We start from the raw sequence: 15,709 nt of genomic DNA on the forward strand, positions 1-15,709 counted from the left end.
ATTTCTTGTCAATCATTTGGGAGGGGGTCAGCTGATCCTGAACCATCATGGGAAAGACCTTGGCATCATTGCTGCTATTATAACAGCCATTGCCACTGCAGCCACTGTGGCTGCAGTGTCTGAGATTACCCTATCCCAATCTGTTGTTAAGGCAAGCACAATGGATAAACTTAAAGGAGAAGTTGCTGACAATTGGGAATTCTAAATTTAAATCAACAGACAACACTTTTATAGGAACAGCTTGATCTCATATGGCTTTCTGTTCTCCTATTTTCATGCATGTTTGTGTGACTCTAGCTAGAGTTCAAAACCTTAGAGTAACCCTCAGTGTTATGGCCCTTGGTGCCACAGTAGTTGGCTGTTTACTTCTTTGTCACATGCGTAGACAGCATTCCCAGTTCCAGGCAGTGACTAAGCAAGTGTTGCTCTCCTTGGCAGGAGACAATCCCTCTGCCCAAATCTGACTCAGCCTTTAGGAGAAATAGTGAGCCTATGACTGGCAACCCTTTGGGATCACCACCCACCTAAGACAGGGACTCTGAGACTGGCAGACATTCCCAATGACAGATAAGGGTGTTGGTTTTCTGAGAGTGACCTAAGACAGTGTTTGCCCAGTGTTGAGCCTTGCTGACACATGTGGAGATTTTGTTTTTAAGAAAAGAATATCTTGGCCTTTGCTGTTTAGTCAATGGGCGGTAACATCATTGAGTCAGTTCCTGTTTTTATCCTGAGAATGTAAACTTGTTTTTGACTGTGCTTCCAGGATTTTTCCACCCTGTGGACTTGGTGTATATATTCTGTGAACCTCAGTAAAGCTTTGGAATTCTCGTAGCATGAATGACCCAAGTATCTGTCTTTTGTTAAATCCCCCAGACCTATACCCGGTTCTCGGTACCAGGGTGGTGCAGGTGTTGTTAGTGAATTATTTTGATGGATTTCCATATATTGAACTATCCCTGCATCTCTGGGATGAAGCCTATTTGATTATTATGGATGATCATTTTGATGTGTTCTTAGATTCAGTTTGTGAAAATTCCATTGAGTATTTTTGCATCAATATTAATAAGGGAAATTGATCCGAGGCGCTCTTTCTTTGTTGGGTCTTTGTGTGGTTTAGGTATAAGCATAATTGTGGCATCATAGAAGGAATTGGGTAGTGTTCATTCTTTTCTATTTTGTGGAATAATTTGAACAGTATTGAGTATTAGGTAGTCCTTTAATAACAACAAAAATGACAGAAAGCCCACATATACATGGAAGTTCACAATGTTCCACTGATGATAACTTGGTCAATGAAGAAATAAAAAAGAATTAAAGACTTTTTAGAATTTAATGAAATGAAGGTACAACATACCCAAACTTATGGGACAGAATGAAAACAGTGCTAAGAGGAAACTCATAGCTCTGAGTGCCTCCAAGAAGTAATGTGAGAGAGCATACCCTAGCAGTTTGGCAGTATACCTAAAAGCACTAGAATAAAGAGAATATACCGAAGAGGAGTAGGAGGCAGGAAATCAAAGTCAGGGCTAAAAGCAACCAAATAGAAACAAAAAAAATCTATACAAAGAATCAACAGCAGAGAGAGAGAGAGAGAGAGAGAGAGAGAGAGAGAGAGACAGAGACAGAGACAGAGACAGAGAGACAGAGACAGAGAGAGACAGAGAGAGAGAGACAGAGAGAGAGAGAGAGAGGGAGAGAGAGAGAGAGAGAGAGAGAGAGAGAGAGAGAGAGAGAGAGAGAGAGATTGATTTTCTCCCTTTTAAAATTATTTGACTTGTTGGTATCAGGGTAGTAAATGGCTTGAGTTCCTGTCAGATTCATTCTCATGTCCTTCTTGCTGCCTTAAGGGATGGAGCTGCCAGTTAAGCAGTCCTTTAGCAACCAATGGTTTTGCCTCTTAAACAGTATAACTATATCAAAAGGCAAAAAAAAAAATCTATATGGTCTGAATGGAAACCACTGTTTTTTTTTCAATGCAAAATCTACAAAATTTTAATGCCTTACATTTATTTGTATTTTAACAAACAATGTTAATTACACATAACAGCAACTAGTATAACTAGGTACCATAAACATCGCTGGGTTCTGCATTTAGGGTTCAAACAATCAAGAATTAAAATGAGTTGAGAAGTAAAGAATTACTTCCATAAAGAACACATACAAACTTTGACCTTCTCTTAACACTAAGATATTCTGCATAGCAATCACTTACATGGGATTTAAGTTGTGTGAAGTATTGTGGGAAATAAACATGGAAACCACTGTTTTAAATCCTTCACTAATACTACAGCTTCTAGAACTACTCCCCTGAAGCTACAACTCCCAACCCAAAGGCCTTTTGTCTCTAGATAATCTATATGGTACTTATAAGAAAACCTCCCAAGATGAGTTATAGTCAATGTTTCTATTGCTGTGGTGAAACATCAGATCAAAGCAATTTGGAGAGAAAAGGGCTTATTTGACTTATGTTTCCAAATCATTGTTCACCACTGAAGGAAGTTAAGACAGGACCTCAAACAGGGCAGGAACAACATAGAGGCCGCAGCTAATACAGAGGCCATGGAGAGATGATGCCTACTGACTTTTTCCTTATGGCCTACTTCCTTTTTCTTTTTTCTTTCTTTCCTTTTTTGAAACAGCACTGTGCAGTTTATTAACAATTCAAGTACAGTAGCATCTGGTGAGATTAGAACAGAATTGGGATCTCAAAGTGAACAGATATTCAGCATCAAATGGGTTGGAAGAAGCCACTACATACTTTTCACAAATGTCTTCTACAGTCAATACAGTACTAGCCATTAACCCATCAAGTGTGCCCGAGTGGAAAAGATGCAAGGAGAAAAAAAAAGCTACATTAGAAAGACCGACACTTCAAAAAAGAGCAAAACACTTTCAGTTTCTCCCCTTGAGCCCCTAAAACATCTCACGGTCTGGATCTACCTATGCAGTCCTACATCAGCTTCTAGAATTTTTGTCAGGAGGCAAAATGTAAATGACACTGGTCAGTACAGTATGGTCTTTGGATATTTATGAAGGGGTCGGGGAGAAAGTCAGTTCTTGGAACAACTTAGTCAGCCTCGGTCTCATCCTCAGGGTCTGTGGATTCTTTGTTCTTCCACACCTCTACAATGTGCTTGACTGTCTCTCACAAGTGTTCCAGCTTGACAGCTATTTGCGCCCCCCAGTTCTCTTTGCTAGCCTCCATTTTGTGGGTCAGTTTCTCCTCTGCCACTTTGCTGAAGTTGTTTTTCTTCTCATTGGCTTTCTGGAGCACTTCTTTTCCATGCTCCTGCTTCTCAGAAAGCTTGTATCTTACTTCTGCAGTTTCTTATTCCTTCTGAATTTCCTCCAGGGAAAAATTCTTCTTCTCTGGGGGGAAAGGGGGGACTCAGAGACAGATTCTTTAGACTGAATCAGCTCAAAAGCCTGACCAGTGCACGTTTCTCCAGCTCTTTCACCTGAATATCAGAAAACGCCATGTTGAACAGAAGACAAGAGAATAGCTGTATACGCTACACAGTCTACTGGCAAAAAAAGCCCTGCTTGGTCTGAGCTGCCTGGTCATACTCTGATGGCCTACTTAGAACCCAGGACCACCATACCAAGAGTATCACCATACACAATGGACTGTGTCCTCCCCCCATGGATCACTAATTAATAAAATGCCCTAAAGCCAGATTTATGTAGGCATCTTTTTACAAGTGGGGAGGGTCCCTTCTTTCAGATGACTCTGGATTGTACCAAATTGACATAAAACTAGCCAGCACACTAGACTCTGTCTTGTTTTTCAAGACAGTTGGGAGACATTCTCAGGATGAGAATGTGGTAAAAATAGCGCTTCTCAAAAATCATTTTCTCTCATCAAATTGTGACCTTGATCAGGGGTAGAGTGGGCTAAGCTGGTAAGGTGACATGGGGATGATGGTAGTAGTGGCAGTAGCAGCTGCTGTATGGCTGCAGTTATAACAGTAAAAAAGGGGGCATCTGTGGTAGAAGCAGCAGTAGCAAGGGGGCACCTGTAGAGTCCCAAAAAACAAGTGGGCCTACAGACAATGGGATGCAGAGGTGTTAGAGATGACAAAGGATGGAGGAATACAGAAGAAATGAAAGAAGGCAGAAAACTGAGAAGCAGAAGGAAGAAGGTTGTAAAGATATGAGGACAGTGAGCCCTGGTCTGTAGAGTAGTTCCAAAGATCTCTGAAGGGTTTAGGATGCTGATATGAGGCCAAAGAGAAGTGTGAGGAACCACTCAAAGAGTTGAAGTCCTACAGATTAGAGGTGTGCAGAGCTAGATGAATTCAACTGTCACACTAGCTGCTATTATGAGGGTTCTGACACCCAACACCCAAGACCTGTATTGCTAGCTATAAATGGCCTCTGTTACTGCTAGTTGCTATTAATGGAGGGCAACATTAGCTGCTGAGTGCCAGGCCACTGATACTAAGTCTCCACAGCAATAAGCATCTAACCTGAGGGTCTACTGTCATAAACCTCTAGTTTTTCAGACTTAGAGATATATCCCTCCAAGTGTATCAGCCCAGTTCACAAGCCTTTGGTACTCAAAGTTACAAAACTAGAACATTTGAAAAGCTTCTCCTTGCCAAATTGGACTTCTGAGTAATGTGGACAGATCCAGTCCTGTGCTTGATGACATCATCTAAAAAAAAAAAAAAGCTAATAACTCAGATAGTTAGGAAAGTGAAGTTTCTCTAAAAGCCTAGTCTTGACCAAGAAACGAAGGTGAGATTTTATCCAAGTGTCCCTTTCAGTATCTGTGCTGCTGAAGCAAGCACAGTGCGTGGCTCTCTTATTCTATGTTATTGCATTCTTTCGTTTATTATATATCTCAAGTAAGAAAATTTAAAATCCATTTCCTTTCCCTTTTTCTCCTCAGAGTCATTGCACATAACAAACATGTCTGTATGGCCAGAGATCCTCTCATAAGACGTAGTCTGTTCTTCAGACCTTTCCTTGCCAGACCATGTCTAATCTCAGATCACAACTTTTAGAAGCTAAAGTTAACTCTTGGTCTCAGATTTTCCAAAATTCACTTTCAAGAAGTTGATTTGATTGAGAACTTACAATTTAAATAGGAATTATTTGCTATCATCTTTTGAATTGCATTTTTAAGTGAATTTCTAATTGAATTTTAAAGTGGAACAAACTGGTAGAATGGTCCTTGGATTTTTAGTTTAGTTTCTTTTCCCTGTAACCTTTACTCTTCCTCATGACACATGAATCTTTTCCAGGAAAGATAATTCTGTTTTCAGTGACTACAAAGTATAGCTATCTGATCTGCCCTTAGTCCCAAGTAACTTTGATGTCTTTTTTTCCCAGAGACTTCTCCTCCTCAAAAAGCCAAGATCTGGCAAAAAGTTTTAAAAGCTTTTTTCTCTTTCACCCAAACTGAAAAGACGTAAGTGTCAAGGGCTGGATAATCTCTGTGTCTTTTGAAAGTACAAGGTTATTTTTCTTGATTGAGAGGGGAAAAAAGAGGAGGAGGAGATTGTAGCAGCAGCAGAAGAACCAATACTTTAACAGTCTACTACCTATTTCTTAAATCAGCAGCAGTGTGCTGTGGACAGGTCTGTAGAAAGGATAAGAATATAACGGACGGAATGCCAGCACTTAACACTCTTTAACAAGGATTAGATTCCTTACCAATGAATGAAACAATTCTACTGTTTAGTACAAAGCAAACTCCAGCTTCCTTCCATTTTAATGTTAGTATCTGAGTGTAGAAATTCGATAGTCCAAAGAGTCCAATAGCATTTTATATGATTTTAATAGGTTGCCATTATTGAGGCTTAGATCAAGATTAATGAGGGAGGCTTGAATTAAGTAACCTATCTGCAAAACTGCATAGAAAGTGAACTCAACTATTGCTTGTGACTATTAGTTTTAAAAAAGAATGTATAGAATTTTTTTTCACAATCTGATCAACAAGGGACCCCTAAAACAAATCTATGAAGCTACGATGTTCTGATATTCCTGAACTCCTGCTCCCTTAGATGTTTTACATAAGTAGAAAAATACCACACAAACATCAATGACATGATATGAACAGCAATATTCTTATATCTGAATCAACACTGAATATCTCAGAAAAGATATACTAGCCACTTCTATGTCTATTTGTTTTTTGACACACTTTCTTGTTTATATAAATACTTAAAATTCCATATTTATAAAAAAACAATAAAGTTATTCAAGGAATTTGTGATTATGACCTAAGGAATTATATGTCAAAATGACTGAGTGTATTATTAGTACTAATGAGTGTAATATTAATCATTACACTAATGAGTATAATATTTATACTAATGCAGCAACCATACACAGCATCTATTTTGTTAGAAATTATTTGAAGACTTCAATGTATATTACCTCATTGAAGAATTTTAAAATTCAACAAGGTAATTATTTTGAGTTCACAGAGAAAAACTTTATGGAACAATTCATTAAATCATCTTTAATATTACAGAGTTAAGAAGTGACAGAATTTGAACTTTGGTAGTCTGGCTCTGAAGAAACATTCTTTGTCACATGAGCTCATTAAATTAGACAATCAGGTTTTTTTTTTTCATGAAATATACATCATTTCCCCAGGACTGTGGTAGGCTCCAGGGAATATATAAGTGAATGACAGTAAATATGGTTTCTGTTCTCATAGTAGATAAGGGAACTATAGTATTAGTCAAATAATGTCACAAACAAATATAAAATTTCAATGTAACTGGTGTAGAAAGGAGAAATTGTAGATGTTATGTAAATCAAAAAGTGTTAGGCAAAATGGTAAGAATGTGATATATCCATTAAGTATGAAGAATGTTGATGCTAGCATAGAGGAAGAGGAAAAGGAAGGGATTTCAAAGCAGAGGAAGCAGCATATACCATAATTTTCGGTTGGCTTAGTATAGTGGCATGTGCCTGTAATTCCAACTACTCCAGAGGCTGCTGTAGGAATAGTGGCCGAGTATAGGATTTTTGAGTAGCCTAAGAAATATTGAGAGGCCATATCTCAAAAGGAAACAAATCCTCCTTGATGGTTAGAGAAAACAAGAATACTAATCATTGAAGGACGGTTAGTATGGGGCAGAATCACAAGAGCAAGATAAAGCTGAGTGGAGGACAATGCTAGAAGGGCTGGTAGGCTTGGGCCCAGCAGAGGTTATGTAGGACATGGTTTGTCTTTATAAATGTAGCTTAATGAGCTCTTCCAAGCATTTAAAGATTTTAAATGGGAGAAGGGCTGTGGTGGAATAATAGGTATGTGTTTTTAAAGGATCACTATAACTTTAATGGTTATGATGAGATGGGAAAGAGCTAATAGATATAAATTAATTAGAGTTTATTGTAATGGTCCAAATGAAAGATGATTATATTAGAGTGATGATGGTAATAAAGAAAAGTGGGTAGAATCAAAGTATTACAAGTAAAAAACCAGTATGAAACTCAAATGATAGGAAGACTATTTCATCTGATACAAGTATTTTGCTTTTTTAGATAAATAAAAGTAGTTTCCATCTAAGTGACAGGGATAGCTATAATGTTGCAAGCAAAACAAACTCTGTACAGACTGACATTGGTGGTGTTTCATTTTTACATTTGAGAATTTCCTACATGGGTACACTCTATTTCATCATTTCTATCCTTCCCTCTCCCTTCTCCAAATCCTCCCATGCTCACTTTCAAATTCAAGACTTTTATAATATATACCTATGCATTCTATTATTTCTGGTTAGTGTTGCTCATACATACATGATTTTGAGTTAATTATTTATTCTGGGGTAATATATCAGAGGGCTTTTGCCTGAAGAAAGAAGTGTCCTTCCTTTTGCAACCATCAACTACATATAGTTCTTTGACTAGGGGTGGACTTTGTGAACTTGCCACTATCCATGTTGGCCTATCAACTGTTGTGGTCGTGTGCAGGCAACAATACATTTGGGAGCTCCTGGATGAAACAGTCCTATAGTAAGCAGATGATAGCTTCTCACAATAGTCCTCCTAGTCCTCTGGCCCATATAATCTTTCCACCCCTTGTTCACAATGTTGCCTGAGCCTTAGTTGTAGTGGTTATGCTGTAGATTTAGTCCCCTCTCAGCTGTTAAAAAAATCCTGCTTGACAAAGGAAAACATTGTACTTAGATATGGATACAAGGGTAAATATATATATCTGGCAGTTGGAAACTATAGGTTCTACAACAGCTTGGTGCATAGGTTCTTGGTAGCATTTAAGCATTTTCTCCTATTTAGTGAACCTTAAGTCCAAACAAATAGGTGTTGGCTCCAGAAAACCATGGAATAGCTGTTACACTCATGAGGTCAGTGTAGCTGTAGGTATCTGTAATAAACCCTGCACATGTTCTGCCCCATTTCATGAAGGATGAGGGACAGGACCCTGAAGATCTATCCCTTCCTGAGGGACTACTGGGGAAAGGAAACATAGCCACTGATAGATATAAGGCCAATAAATAACTTCCCAAACATGCTAGGACAAGAAACTAATGAAACTTAGTGGGTCACACACATACAAAAGGAAGAAATGGAAGTCAAAGGGACAGTTGCTGGGAAGAAAGGATCAATGCTTAAGTATATTGATTATGGTGCTTGCTAGATTTTTATACTTTGCAAAAGTGGAATGTGGAAATAAATTGGTTATTCAATAACATTAAATTTACCAACAAAACCTTTTTCCTGACGTTCACTATGTTAAATGTTATGTTAAATGGAAATTTCTTAATTTAACATAATTAAATACCATAGCTTTCTCTGGCATATTTCTGTATTCGTTAGGGTTTCTTTTTTTTCTTTTCTTTTCTTTTTTTTTTTTTTTTGCTATGATGAAACTCCATGACCAAACTCAACTCTTACATTATTTTGACACATTTTGTATGTTTATTATATGCAGCTGTTTATGGATGAAAATAATTAGGATATAGAACTATTATATCATCCCACTCAAGAAAGTTCCTTATTTTTTGTTACATCTTCTTTCAGAATCTAATTTTGGGGACCACCGACTGGTCTGTCCCTTGTCACTATAATTTTGCTATTTCAAGAACGTTATGTATGTAAGTATATCTATATAGTCATACAAGGTATAAATGGGAGATTGCCTGTTTTTAGTCTGTGCAATGTCCTCAAACTGGGATAGGAATTAACTGTTTCTTTTTATTACTATCATCCTATGATGTGGACATACCCGTTTATTCATTCTGTCAATTGAGGACATTTGAGTTCTTTTCAGTTCTAGGACATTGAAAATAAAACTGCTATGTCAAGGCTTTTGTGTAAGCATAATTTGTTTGTATACCTAGTAGTTGGATTACTAGGTTATGTGAAAAATATATATTTATCTATATTGAATACCATCAAGGTGCTTTTCAGGACCATTGTAGCCTTTTATATTTCCAGTGGACTCTTGTCAGCACCTGGCTTCAGAAATTTTCATTTTATGCCTTTTAATGGGTATATAGTAATAACTTACTAAAGTATTGCTTTGTATTGTCTTAATGATCAATGAGGTTCAAGTAAAATGACATTTTACATTTAGATTATGTTTTGCACATTTAAAATATATTTGACACATTTATATTCATGCACACAAGTACAGTGGAATGTACATCAAGGGAAGAAGAGCTGATGTGACAGATTGGACTTGTAAGAGGTAGCCATAGACGTGTTCAGTTTCACCCAGAGAGGTGTAAAACAATGTAAACTGCATAGGAGACATGAAGCAAAATTTCAATGTTCCATGGTTTTCACAACTAAAACATGGTTTCATTTGTCATTTGTTCTAGAAACTAGAACAATTTTTTCCAGAAGTTTGTAAACACTCAAGATATTTGAATCTCTGTAGGATTTACCATCTTCTGGATAACTGAGTTTAAATCTTTAAATTGGCTGAGAATTGACTCATTTTTTTTTACTCTTTGCTTTTAGAAAATATTTCTTGAAAGTGAATGAAATAGACTATAAACAAGTGAATGGTGTTCAATGTTTTGACATTGGGTTTGCTATAGAGATCTTATCAATGAGTTAGTTGTGAACATCTGGTAGAAATGATCTCCTTTCTCATGGTAGGGACTCAGATATTTGAAAACAGTCACTCTGATTTCTCAAATATATTTTAAGCTAAACATTCCCATTTTTCCTTCAACCATTCCTAAAGAAGCTTCTTCACCACACTGTTTATTCTCATGCAAATCAGACCCTATGTTTATTATTAGACAAAATTATAAACAACATTTCTAGTAATATTATATATACACCTGCTGCAGAGTACAGTGAAATGTGTTTGCTTTTCATTGAGAATGTATTTCATGTCAATAAAATATTTGAAAGAGTCTAAAATCTTAAGCTGAAAATCTTATTCATAAACTTATTTTTCATGAGATGAATGTGCTGAATAGTTTGCAACATTAAAGATGATATATAATAAAACGCCATGAGCCCCTCTCCTCTAGTTGGACATTCTGTGACGTATTCTGTTTCTTTTTAAAAGAACATCGTTTTCTCACATGGGTCTACCATCACATTTTTGAAAATTCATATTAAATTACGTTGTGGTGGTTTTCATACACTTCTAACGTATTGCCTTATTTGTATATTTTAGATTAATTTTAGATTCACAGAAGAATACTGGTGCACCAGATAGTATTGTTTTGTATATAAGAGCTTTCAACAAAGCGACCACCTTTGTGGTTGTAAGTACTTCTGTGGTAAATGCTTCCAGCCTAGGAGATTCATAATGGTGTTCAATATGTAATGCTCGTCCACCCCAAATAATTGAATGTAGCTTTTTAAAAAGTTTACTAGGGGTTGGGGATTTAGCTCAGCGGTAGAGCACTTGCCTAGCAAACGCAAGGTCCTGGGTTCGGTCCCCAGCTCAAAAAAAAAAAAAAGTTTACTAAACATAATACCTTAGAATGTTATACTCTCCTTCTTTACAAGTCTATTTCCATTATAAGATCTAAATACAACTTTATTGTTCTAAAACCCAACATAGATATACATATGGAATATTCTATAAATTTATAGCATTTAAAGGAGTGACTAAGTGTGAAAATCCCTGCTGTTTTGTTGAATCGTTTATAATATTAAATGTTAGCTCTGACAGTTTTGGCAACTCTAATAAGGACCATTTAAAAATATATCCTCCCTGCCTTTGAATCAGGTATAATTTGGGTAAATGTGGGTTCTATGTCATCAATGAAATCCAAGGCTGCCCACGGGGAAAACGTAAGCCTATACTAATGCCCTCTGGGGAGAATAGCTGCTGCTCAAGACTTGCTGTCCTCTCTGCTGTCATTTTCTGACAGTACTATCATTTAGAATTTCCTCCCACCCTATGCCCCAGCTTACAAGTACACGATGAAGAATGCCAGAATTCTATTGATCCCAGGTAAATAAGTACTTTCTATTTCACTGTATTTTCTTTTTTTAAAAAGTTTTATTTATTTATTATATATAAGTACACTGTAGCTGTCTTCAGACACACCAGAAGAGGGCATCAGATCTCATTACAGATGGTTGTGAGCCACCATGTGGTTGCTGGGAATCGAACTCAGGACCTCTGGAAGAGCAGTCAGTGCTCTTAACCACTGAGCCATCTCTCCAGCCCTTCACTGTATTTTCTATTAGCCTTGTAACCTGTCATGAAGAAAATTGTGCTACAACCAATTACTACAGGTAATAATTGTATTAAATTGATTACTGTGTTCTATTATTATGCTGGCTGGTTAATGTCAACTTTGACACAGGCTGGAGTCATCAGAGAGGAGGTAATCTCAATTGAAAAAAATACCTTCATAAAATTGTCTGCTGTGGGCAAGTCTGTCGGGCATTTTCTTAATTGCCAACTGATGGAGGAGGGCCCCACAATTTGCAAGTGGTGACATCCCTGGGCTGGTGGTCCAGAATTCTATAAGAAAGTAGTCTGAGATCTCTCAGACACTGAGCCACCAACCAGTTAGTATACACTAGCTGGTTGGTCCAAGGCCCTCCCCTAACCCCACCCCAAACACACATACAGCAGAGGATTGCCTGGTCTGGCTTCAGTGAGAGAAGACAGTCTAACCTGTAGAGACCTGAGGTCCCAGGGAGTGGGGAGGCCTGGTGGGGGTAAGGCATGAGAAGAGGGTATGAGGGACATCCTCTTGGAAACAGGGGGAGGAGGAATGGGATGAGGAACTGTGGGAGGGCAGACTGGGGAGTGGGTGACTGTTCTGTTAAAAAACTAAGTAATTATTTTAAAAAGTAGTCTGAGCAAACTATGATGAGCAAGCTAGCGAACAGCAGCTACTTCATGGCGTCTGCATCAGCTCTCAAGGTGTCAACCCTGCTTGAGTTCCAGTTCCAACTTCCTTCAGTAATGAACCACAGTGTAGAAGTATTGACCATGTTGTTTCATCAGAGCAATAGCAAGTCTAAATAGGACAATTATACACATAAAAATTCTTGCAAAGGATCAACATTTGTAGTAAGTATTAGCTGAATGAATTAATTCTCAGTCAAAAATTAGAGGGCAGTTTCTATGTGATGTACTTTCCATTTTGTATTACTTTAAACACTTTGTTTAGAACTGTATATTTGAAGGTCGAAAATATTTTTAAGAGCACTTTACGTATAATTACTTTGAATATGATTGATTTAAATATATGCCTAACCACAGATTTACTCCCTCTACAGATCAAAGGAATAGTTGGAAACATTTGTTAATCAAACAGACTTTCTCTGATTACCTGACTCTGGGGAGTACTGTGTTTTGCTTTGCTAAACATCTTTCTGCTGCTGGCAATACGAATCCTATAGGTATCCTTAGAAACTTGGTAATCACCGCAGAGACTGAGTGAGCTGTAATTTAGTAACTACATTTTGGTCGCAATAATCACCTTGAGATATTTCTCAGACTTCTTCACCCCTTCCAAGCATTTCACTGTCTCTCATTCTGTCTAAACCAAATGGTGATAGCTAATTTTATGTTATCCAGATTGCACTAAAGAATACACAGATAGCTGATGAAATATTGGCGTGTTCATATTTCTGTAAGAAATTAGCCTTTATATCACTGAACTAAGGTTTTTCCTTCACCAATGCCAGCAGGTATCATGGCCCTGTCTAAACAGATTTCTAAACAAGGCTTTCTTTTGGGGTTACAACATACAATGTTCATTAGCCCGTTAGACACCAGGGCTGGTTCTGACCTCTGGGCTTAAGCCAGCACTCATAGCGTCATTCTTGTTCCTCGAAAGGGAGTGACATCACTCACTCTACTGGTTTTCAGGCATTCAGTCTTCAGCTGAATCATATCACTTGCTTTATTGGTTCTTCAGCTTGCTGACAAGAGATCTTGATCTGTAACCATAAGAGGTAACTACCATTATACCTGCCTATTACCTATCTTAAAAACATTAGCTAAAGCACAAATATGTGTGTGTGTGTGTGTGTGTGTGTGTGTGTGTGTGTGTAAACAGTTTATTTAGGCAGACATGGCTGTACATGACTTGAATCTCAGTACTCTAGAGGCAGAGGCAGGTGGATCTCTGTAAATTCAAGGCTAGCCAGGGCTACACCTTAAGATCCCGTCTCAAAAGCAAAAACCAAAGCAAAGAAAAATAGGTTTATTTGAACAAACCTTCCACTGGGGGACCAGAGGGGAAGCTTGTATAGGAGAAACACAGGTGTAGAGCAAAGCAAATAATTTAAAAGTTATGATTGCTTCATTTGGTTCACAACATTGGAAAACCTTGTTTTGTTTGCTGGCTACTTCTGGCTAAGCTTAAGGTCATTTTTGTCTGTAATTATATGCATTTATAAGAATTAGTTTTTTATTTTGCTTGTTTACAAATTAAGCAAGATTAATTCATGAAGCATGACTGGTTTTGTTTGCTCAGGTTCTCAAGCATAATTTCTATTTTAACTCATTTTCTCTCCCCTCCTTCTTTCTTCCACCTTTCCATTTCTTTCCTTCCTTCCTCCCCTCTTCACTTAACATTGCCTCCCCTGGACTTCTAAGCCAACACTCCAAAATGTTGGCCTTAGCAGGCTTTGACTTTCCTCTTGAGATGCTAGGGGAGAACATGTTCTTGGTTTTCTCCAGTTTCTGGCAATCATCATCATTCTTTGATCTGTGGCCACAGTATGCCACTCTGTTTCTTTGGTTACACTGCCCCTTTTCTTCTATTAGTCATATAAAAATATGCTATTGGATTTATAGCTCATCAAATAATCCAGGATAATCTCATCTCAAAATTCCTAGTAACATATCTTCCCAATAAAATAGCGCTCACAGGTCATAAGATTAGGGCATGGGTTTCTTTTGACGTGTCACAAACAACCACGACTTCCTGCCCAAGGACACAGCTTTTCTCCTTTACAACTACTTCTGAATGCTTTGACGAAATTTAAAAAGCTTACTCTTTCCATATCACTTTAGTTTCTAAGTTTCCACTTAAGCATTTCTTCAGTAACTTTATTTTTTGCTTCTTTTGTTTATTTGGAAATCTCTTTGCCTTGAGTAAATGAATATGATAACATTGGCGAGGGAAGTCACTACTATAAGGCCTACGATGTATAGGCATACATCACTTAAAGAAAATGGTAATGCATTCTGAGAAATGAAATGTCTTTATGCATGTCCATCATAGGTTGGACTGGTACAATGCCCAAATATGTAAGCCAGTCACTCAACTCGTCATCTTGAATGAATCAAGAGATGTGGTAAACACACCGCAAAGACACTTCTGGCTTAACAAGGTACAGTGTTTTTAGAGTACATTTTGGAAATTATATTAATTTGTGTATATTTGTATGGGGTTGTGATGAATGCCACAGCATGTGTATGGTCAGAGGATAACTTGTAGGAGTTAGCACTTCCTCCCATCTGTTGGTCCTAGAGACTGAACTCAGATCATCAAACTTAGCAGTAAGCACCTTTACCCATTGAGTAATCTTGCTGGCCCAGTAAATTAAAAAAAATATGTAGTACTGCACTCAAAAATGATAAAAGCACATTGTAATGGTTGGTATTGTTAACTTGACAAGCTCTAGCGTCACCTGAGTCAAGTCTCTGACCATGTCTGAGGAATTTTCTAGTTTAGGTTAACTGAAATGGGAAGACACACCTTAACAGTGGGCAAAACCATTCCCATGTCTAGGATCCTGAATAAAAAGGAGAAACTAAACTGAGCATAAGCTTTCATCACTCTTTGCTTCCTGACTCTGGAGGAAAGGTGATTGACCAGCTGCTTCTTGGTCCTGTCCACACACCCTCCCTTCCATGGGAAAGTCTAACCTCCAGAATTACAAATAGAAATAAATTCTTCCTTAAGCAGCATTTGTTGGTTTTTTTGTCAAAAGTATTTGAAACATGTAGTAACATAGATGTTATCAAGTGTGGATTATAGTTTCATATGACCAACAGTTATATATGTTATAACACTAGAACTACCATAAACCATAATGTGTTGAGCTACAATTTTAAGATGGCTAATATCACAGGGCCAAAAATAATCTGATGGGATCATTATCATATGTATGGCCTCTTGACAGCCAAAATATTATCTGAAACATGATTTTAATTCAGTTGGACTGTAGAGATGGGTCTGTGGTGAAGAACATAAATTGCTCTTGCAGAGGACCTGAGTTTGATTCTCAGCATCCACATCAGGAAGCTCATAACGGCCTATGACCTAGCTCCTGA

The 15,709-nt window shown here is 37.6% G+C and overlaps 1 long non-coding RNA gene and 1 pseudogene across 4 annotated transcripts in view; both read right to left on the bottom strand.

Moving 5' to 3' along the window:
• LOC147995966 (uncharacterized) overlaps window positions 1-15,709 on the bottom strand; it is a 145,207-nt gene that overhangs the window by 110,964 nt on the left and 18,534 nt on the right. The window lies entirely within an intron of this gene.
• Window positions 2,987-3,554, bottom strand: LOC147995967 (stathmin pseudogene; annotated as a pseudogene).

The sequence above is a fragment of the Rattus norvegicus genome, chromosome 2 (assembly GCF_021556685.1).
Source record: "Rattus norvegicus strain SHRSP/BbbUtx chromosome 2, alternate assembly SHRSP_T2T, whole genome shotgun sequence".
Taxonomy (NCBI): domain Eukaryota; kingdom Metazoa; phylum Chordata; class Mammalia; order Rodentia; family Muridae; genus Rattus; species Rattus norvegicus.